Here is a 7,746-nt window from a genome sequence, read left to right on the forward strand (position 1 = left end):
TCCGGATACACTGAATTATGTGGCTCTCCATGTATTTATGGCGACTATCTTACTGCACAACCCTTAGTCTACCTGTAGAGAGGTGTATGCAGGTGACTGTATAACAAATGGTATGACTACCACAATATCTTAATAACAAAAACCATTTTTCGAGTTCTCTGGGCTCAAAGGCTGCTTTGTCAGGGCTTCTGTCTTAGGGTTCTATTGTTGTGAAGAGATGCCGTGACTGCGGCAATTCTTATAAAAAGAAAGCATTTAACTGGGGCTAGTTTACAGATTCGGAGGTTTAGTTCATTATCATCATGGTAGGGAACACGAGGGTGTGCAGGCAGATGTGGTGCTGGAAGAGTAGCTGTGAGTTTGACATCCAGATGTGCAGGCAGCAGGAAGAGAGAACCAGGTAAATTTTAAAACCTCAGCCCAGGGATGGACTTCCTCCAGCCAGGCCACGCCCCCTGATCGCCTAATCTTTCTCAAGCGACACCACTCCCTGGTGACCAAACATTCGAATGGGGGGAGCGGGGAGGGGTAAGATAGCGTGAGAAGGTTTTGTTTGGTGGCTTTTTGTTGTTGTTTTGTTTTGTTTCTGTTAAAAAAAACAAGCTGAGCACATACTCTACCACAAAGATCACAAAGATACAACGGCAAAGGGTGGGCAGGAGCATTCTCATCACAACGAAAGTCCTAAACCCACACACACAAAAAATGAAACAGGAGGGAAGTTGAGCAGGGGGAATCTTGCATCATAGTGCATTCGTGAGAAACCCTAGTCTGGGCCTCTGGAAACACACCTCCGAAGCTGCTCCGTGAGGTTTGCAGGACACCTGGGCGGCTTGATGCCAGCCTCGCAGCTGTCACTGTCGCCAGCAGGAGCGGGCAGCCCAGGGACAATGTGGATCCCCAGTGATCTGGGTCACTCCGAAGTGTGTCAGTCAGAGGCTGTCAATCAGTCATCCTCCCTAGTAGCAGAACCCCTTGAAGTCACATCTAAGCAGGTCACCTTCTAGGTGAGTGTTACTGATGCCTGTCTGCTAAATTTAGTCAGTTTTGGTATAAAAAGCCATTTTATTACTTTCCGTATTAAGTCTGTTTGACACAGTCTTCTTCACATGGGGGAAGTATCCCAACAGTGATGACTACATAGTAGATGGTTTTTATGTTGACCAGTTCTAAAATTTCTACTAGGAATGCAAATGTTATTTTAATTATAGAATGCAAAACTGTCATTCATCATTAACATTTCAGTAAGCACAACTTAGACACACCACTGAGTGATTTCCTCCTGGGTTGGGTAGGTCTGTTTCTGACACCTGTGCCCTTTGACCCTTTTGATGTTTGATCTTCAACCAATTTGTTTTCAATAAAATCACCTAGTTCCAAAAGGACCAGAAAAAGCTCTTAGCTGGAAAAAAAAGTCACCTGCAGTCTAATTCTGCTTTGTTAGACCCTGAGGGAACCCCCTTCACCCCATCATACTTCAGTTTACACACACACACTCACACACACACACAGATGACACAGACACACAGACACACAGACACACACACACAGACACACAGACATAGACACAGACACACACACATACACACACAGATACACACACAGAGACACAGATACACACACAGATACAGATACACACACAGACACAGATACACACAGACACAGACACACACACAGACACAGACACAGACACACACACAGACACACACAGACACATACACAGACATACACAGGCAGACACACACACACATACACACACACACACACACACACACACATACACGATAGGTTAAGATTAGACAATTTCTATGCTTTATCCAGGCTATAGAACATTGCAGTTGAAGTTGGAGATTATGTATAAAATGTCTCTATATTTGCTATCAAAACTGTAAATAAGGACACAGGGATCATACTCAGGGAATTTCAATCACAAATATTTTGGACAACTGAGTTAATAGGACACTTTTCTGGAATGAGGTCTAGGCTAATTGATTTACATGAGATAAGGCTTAATAGGCATAGGGTAAATATTTTTACAATAAACTTTATATTTTAGAATACTTTAGATTTGTTGAATTATTGCAAAGATAATAACATCTTTATTCATTTGTGCTTTGCATTGAATTTTGAAATATTAATAATGGTCCATTAGGTGGGTGGTATAGGTGGTAGACAGAGGCAGAGGTGGGCTGATGGGACAATTGTTGAAGGAATGGACTTAAAACTAACGTGAAAGTACGTTAGGCATTTTACTTGATGAAATCCTGATAACATGTGACTATCTAATACAAAACAAAAAACAAATCAAGAATCCTAGTGATCAGTCAGGCTCCGTAAGTCCAGACATCACCCAGTGTAAGGGAAGTCACGATCGGATTATACTATATTGTCGCTACCTTCCATCCAGGCTTCAAGTTTTAGTTCAGTGAATTATGTTTTATTTAAATGAACTCTTTTAGCTTATGCCTATTTATTTATTTATCTATTTTGTGTGTGTGTGTGTGTGTGTGTGTGTGTGTGTGCACAGCAGGCTGAACTGTTTGGAGATTTTCATGGGACCCTCTTGGCCCTTGTATAATATATAATATCCATATAATAATATCTGATATTATTTATTAATATGTGTGTTTATATATAAACACATACACAGAGAGACAGACAGAGAGACAGAGAGAGAGAGGAGAAAGACCTTTGAACATCTGGCTCTAAATGGGAAGACTCTATTAAATCTGTCACCTCAGAGATCAGGGGATTCTGTGGACGAGGCAGGAGGATTGTAGGGATGGAGGGTACCAGGAGCACAAGGCTCTCAGAATCAACTAAGTGAGGCACAGATGAGTTCATAGAGACTCAGGCAGCCAGCTCAGCCTGCGTGGGTCTGCACCAGGTCCTGTACGCACCACAGCTGTTAGCTTAGCATTTTTATGGGACTCGTGAGTTTGAGAAGGGGAAACTGTAATTAATATTTATATATTCATATATATACATACATATAAATACATATAATATAATAGGATATATCACATGAGAAAGAATACATTTTCAATAAAAGAAAAAGCAAACAACACACAAACATGCACACAAACTCCACAAAAAAAAACCTCCAAAAAAGGAAGGAAAGGAAGGAAGGAAGGAAGAAAGAAAGAAAGAGCAGTTAAATAGCACAGTATCTCACGGTTACTTATTTTACAACCATGGGTTAAATAAGGTTTTGTGTATTTGTTCCTTGTCTTGCTTCTATTACAGAATCCTGGTGGAAGCAATGCAAGGAAATATGGCTTCTCCTGTCTCCCAGTTGGTGGGCGCTGTCCATCAAGACTGGGGGCAGGGCATGGAAGCCAGAACTGTTCCCAGTGCATCTGAGCCTGGAGTCAGAGAAAGGGGAAAGATGGGATTTATATTATATTGTATTATATTATATTATATTATATTATATTATATTATATTATATTATATTATATTATATTAATCATATTATTTATTATTATTATTATTATCTTAATTCATCTCAGGACTCCAGTGCATCAAATGATGCAAAACACAGTGAATGCATCTTTCTTCAATTAATCTAAACTAGGCAATAGTTCCTGGGTATGCTAGAACTTTATCACATTGATCTAGGTCCCATCAATCAGATGATGAAGTTTAATCATCAGGATAGAGTTCCGCACATTTTAAAGTCTCTTGTTAACTTTGAGATGATTTGTTGGTCCATGTCCTGCATGTTTAATTTACCAGTCACCAAAACCAGAACCCCTCAACCTTGTTTTGCTTTGATATAGCCCTTCTCTTTTTTATTATTTAAAAGAAAACTATTGGTTTGGAACCACTTATTTCATAAGTTCCTATTTCTTTTCTGAATTCTCGATTATTCTATTAAATTATGTCTTATGCATTTTGTCTCATGTCTCAAAGCTACCTCAAGTTCAAAAATTAAATAAAGTAGCCAAAATTAAAATAAAAAAATAAATAAACTTAATGTGTATTTTTGGATACATTTACACACACACACACACTTTAAAGGCCTCTCAATTTTTTTTATATTATAGTTTGAAGCATTTATGTTTTTTCAAACAAGCACTTGAGCATACTTAACAAGGGGACAAGCATATAACCGAGGAGCGAGTGAACTATAATACATCCAAAATCAGAAAGGAAATGCATGAGTGCGTGTCACTGTGAGTGGAGACTGTGACTCTTGTTGGTTTTAAATGGCTGCTTTAAATCATGTCTGGTAAAGCTAGATCCACAGGAAACAAAGCTTGGATTTCTGCCCATCTTCTGCATTTACAGTGTTCTCATTCATGAAAGCAGGTATGTCTGTTTTCCTCTCCAGCCTTGCAAGAATACCTGTGTGATAAATTCTCAGGAGCTGGTCTCCGGGGTCAAAACCTACTTTGTAGTTTTAATTTCTAAACATGTGGCCCAGTTTTTCTCTACAAGGGTGGCTCTATCTTGTATAGCCAAGATCAGGCCATTGGGATAAATGTCCCCAGCCCGCAGAGCATGTTGAAACGTTTGGATTTTTGTCCATCCAGTGGAGTCATGTCTGCCTTCGGGCATTATGAATAAAGCAGAGGTCACACCTCTGCACCATTCTTTGCTGGAAGGCGAAGTCTTGGGTGTTGGTCCATAGCAGCTTCACACGTACAGCCTCTGTGTGTGCATGGGACCTGTCACAACTTGGCCCTGTTCCTTCTGTCCATGACTTGTATCATGAGGATGGAGGGAGATTCAGAAAGTTAATGCCAGGAAAGCTTTTCTCGCTCAGTGATGGATAACCCAGGATGAAAACAACCACCCTTTATCTCCACTCTGTGGAGGCACGCAACCTTTGACACCGTCTACAAGAGTGTCCTGTCAGGACGGGTTCCAGTGGCTGACCAGAGTGACTGGCTTGAAACCTTGACCTCTGTTCCTTACCTGCTGTCTCTTTTGTGTTCTCTTCCAAGTACTTGATGATTTTCCTTCCAGAATAAGCCATTTCCGCAGAGGTCTTGTTCAGGAGAGCTCCCTGGAGAAGCGGAGCCATGCTGGGCCCCTCTGAGTAATGTGTCATGGCTGGTCTTACAGACCAAACCTTTGTGGAGTGATTGATACTGCGATAAGGACAGAATCAGTTTGGAAGATTTTTTTTTTTTGGTGGAAATTTGACGTTGCCATAGTATTACAGTGTGGGAGTCTTTTCTTTTACAGACATATTATTGTGGGAGCTGGTGAAAAATAAGGCAAAAAACCCCATGCCTTTTCCTTAATTAAACAATAGCACCGAGAGAAATGGGTGGAAGTTCAAACAGGAAAACCTGGTTAGCTACAAATGAGATTTTTCTAGTACTTGCCCAAGGGCCATAGAAATGAAACAATTTTCTGCCGGCAGAGCTTGGAACCTTTGCATCACGGAGGCGAGTCTGCGTGGCGGTGTGCTGTTTCCCTCCAGACAACCCTGCCACCCAGTTCCTACTGCTCTGCGCAATGACCAGGCACCCTCTCGTGTTTTCTCACTGTCTATCTTACAGGCGTGCAAGAAAAGATTAGTGTAACAGAACCCAGAGCACTGTGTGCGTTCTTTCAAAGCCTCTTCACACTAAAAAGAATGGAGAACTGGATTCTGGTTGGTCATGTCCCGAAGCTCTCTACACAGCAAATAACTCTTCATCTGAACAAAACCGAGAGGCTGACCTTTGTAGGTTCAGGGAGTCAGATAAAAATTTTACTTCTACTACTACAACTAACTCTAAGCTTCCTTAAGAAGTATTAACATGTTAAATGAGAAGCGTTACACAGCTCCCGGCATAGATCACCTAGTCTCAGGAACGAACAGGATCATCCAGCACAGAGCAGAGGGTATTTAATGAGCCCAGGAAGAATGTAGGAACATCTGCCTCAGGTCCCCTGAGAGAGACAGAAGCCTATTCCTCAGGGCCCCCTCCATCTCCTGCTGCCCCAAACCCCTTATGGAGTTCTGGAACCTATAGAAGGAGTAAGGGTTTGGACCAAGATGGTGATTGCTCTATGCAAACAAAACAAAACAACCACCACCACCAACAACAACAATAAAACCACTTACAGTTCCTACGTTACTGGAACCTGGTAGGAGATCTTGAAAGTCATGTAAGGAAACGTGGAGAGGGCACAGTTAGGAAATGCCTAAAATCTTAATGAGCTTTACATTTTGAAAGACATTTCAGGGGCCTAGGAGATGGCTCAGTCGCTAAAAGCACTTGCCACCAAACCTAAAGACCTGAGTTCAATACCCCCAGACCCACATGATGAGAGAACCAACTCTTGCAAGTTGTCTTCTGACTTTCACCTTTACCTGTTATGTGAATGTTCTCCCTAAATAAATAAAAATGAAATAAAAAATAAAATGCGGTGGTGGTTTGAAAGAAAATGATCCCCCTCCATAGGCCCACAGGGAGTGGCACTACTAGGAGGTGTGACCCTGTGGGTATGGGTGTGGCCTTGGAGGAAGCATGTCACTCTGGAGGTGGGCTTGGAGGTCTCACATGCTCAAGCTATGCCCAGTGTGGTCTACAGTTGCTTCTGCTGCTTGTGACTCAGGATGTAGAACTCTCAGCTTCCTCTCCAGCCCCATGTCTACCTACTTGCCACCATGCTTCAGGCCATGATGGTAATGGACTAGACCTCTGAAACTGTAAGCCAACCCCAGTTAAATGATTTCCTTTATAAGAGTTGCTGTGGTCATAATGTCTCTTCACAGCAATAGAAATCGCAACTTAGACAAAAACCAACCAACAGCATTTCAGAACAGAGTTGCTAGGGGTTTGTGACCTACTTTGTGGATTCCTGAGAAAATCTGGGAGGTCTGCATGGTGTTGAGAGAGGACTCTGGGCCATACCCTGGTCTGTGAGGGAATTCTGCTCCTCACTAGCTGTGTGAATGCAGGCAGGGCTCAGCTTGTTTCTGAAAAGCAGTGTTAATTATAATATTTCAAAGAACCGTTATATGGATAAATTCTGGGCATATCAGCACAGAATTTGCTGATAATACAGTGCTAGAAATATCATACAACATCTTCCTAGGTTCCCTTGTAGCAGGAAGTAGTACTGAATGTTTCAGCCTTAGCTGGGCTGCAGCCAGGTGTGTCTTCCTGCTTCTCCTCTCGTTTTCTGTTCACATCCCTTGGGACTTCCCCTTCATGTCTCCCTTACTTATTCAGGTCTTGTTTGATAGCTCAGGGTCTAGTCTATAGCTGAGGAGAGGCAATGCAAGAATATAAATTTATGCTCGTTCCGTAAATTCTACCGTCCATGTCTTTAGAGGTATGGAGGCATTTTCTAGTTTGTAATCTTCATTATAGGAAATCCAAGCAGGATACTCGTGTATGTATGAGCACCCTTGGTATGTGTGTGTGGTGGCCAGGGGACAAAGGCTGTGCTGAGAGAGGGCAGAAGCTTGACTTCCATCCTCTCGGGTTTCCAGAGGATTCCCAGAATCCTTTAAACTCCCAGAAATTCAATGCGCTACTCCTGCCCATTGCTATCATGGGTCTTCTGTGATTCTTTGAGCAGTAGATGTAGTAAGAGTTCCTGATAAATTTCTAAATGAAATGGGCTTCAGCTTGGGGCTGGTGTGTTTGTTTCTAGTTTACTGCAAGTTCCCAGCCTTTTCCTCATCATGTTTGAAAGCACAACAACACACATTAAAGCCATAGTTGTCCAGTGTTCAAGGCATTTAATGCTGGGTCATGTGTTTGAGTTCAACGAGAAGTCTCCTCTTAGCTC

Source organism: Apodemus sylvaticus, chromosome 2, assembly GCF_947179515.1.
Source record: "Apodemus sylvaticus chromosome 2, mApoSyl1.1, whole genome shotgun sequence".
NCBI classification, from domain to species: Eukaryota; Metazoa; Chordata; class Mammalia; order Rodentia; family Muridae; genus Apodemus; species Apodemus sylvaticus.